The sequence below is a fragment of the Cariama cristata genome, unplaced genomic scaffold (genome assembly GCF_000690535.1).
Source record: "Cariama cristata isolate BGI_N322 unplaced genomic scaffold, ASM69053v1 scaffold9933, whole genome shotgun sequence".
NCBI classification, from domain to species: domain Eukaryota; kingdom Metazoa; phylum Chordata; class Aves; order Cariamiformes; family Cariamidae; genus Cariama; species Cariama cristata.
Window position 1 is genome coordinate 47,022 of NW_009606826.1, and position 1,523 is coordinate 48,544.

Sequence of the window (1,523 nt, forward strand, 5' to 3'; positions counted from 1 at the left end):
CTTTGGCAAAAGTATCAATGATCAGGATTTTAGAAGCAAGACATGAATACGCTTCTCTCAGACTCTTTACAACCGATATTCTGATATTTACCCGGTCAGGATAACCAAGTCAATTGTTTTTGGCACAAATCCATAAGCATCGGTTCCTCTGTCTGGTAAATGCTGTTTTTGTAGCAATCGGCGGAGCTGCTGTCTAGTCCACTTCCAAAACATCCTGGTAGAAAACAAGGAGCAGATTCAGCAAAACAGCCAAGTTCACTTAGAGCAAAAGCAATCATCTGAGGCAGGTGATTTCCATACACGTATGTAAGAGTCCAGTAAAAATATCTCCAAAAAGCAATAAATAGCTCCAGTTTACAATAGTTGGAATTCCCTTCAATGCCATAGTTTAAAAGTGAGATCCATAGTATATAGTTTGAGAGCAACTGTCAGCACATAGGGAAATTTCATCCCGTGACCTGCTTCGGTTTTGGTCTTATCCTTAAAATTTATCTGTCAAACTTGGCTATAACGTCCAATATTTAATTCGATTGAATACAACTGCTTTATATGTTGTGTGTGGTGACAGTTCTGATGAGTTATCAGAAGTGCCATGCCTAATGCAATCGATTCTCAATTAATTAATAGTTAAATGTATAACAAATTTATAATCATTATGTAGATATCAATATAAAAATAAGACTAAGATCTTGCCAAGCTTACAAGGAAGTCTGCTTTAAATTTTAGTCCTGAAAAGTGAGCAGACCTCTTTTGGTAGTAACCTGCTGTACTTCAGATGCCCAAGCAAATGCTTACAAAATGTTTTCTAAGACACTGTGTAAATTTTTTTCCTTGAAAACAGTTATCAGATTTCAGGCTATGAAAGTTGACGAAGGATGAAATAAATCCATGTTCAAAGGACTGTAAAAAGGTTTGCATTTTAATTTTAGTTATAGTATCAAAATATGCTTGAGTTCTGTGTTTGCATTAGTAATCTAATAATCTAATTTACACTTACATGATGCTGAACTTGCAACTGGCCATTACAACTCAGGAAAGAGATCTTAGAGTTGCTGTTGCCAAAATCAACTTAGGGTGCAGGATGGCCAAATAAGCCCTCAGAATGCTGGGCATCATCAGGAAGGACACTGAGAACAGGACAAGGGGTATGATTTTCTGCTGTTTGAAAGCCGATGTGCCCCCATCTTGAGTACCATGTGTAATCCTGGGCTCTGCATCTCAAGAAGGATTTAGTGAAGGTGGAGAAGGTACAGAAAAGAGCAGCTGCAACCATCAAGAGGATGGAGCAGCTGTCTTAAGAGAAGAGACTAAAAAATCTGGGACTCTTTGAAAAACAGAAGATTGAGGCTTGTGATAAAATGAAGGTGGTGGATACGCTGAGTGTGGAACTGTGGGGCTGTGCTACTTGATTAAATTAGTAGAGGATCAGCTTAAAGTTTGCAAAAGGAAAAAATTCTTTTTTAATTGGGCAGCAAACTTCTGGGACTTGCTGCAAATGTTATCAGCAGATTCAGAAAGGGATA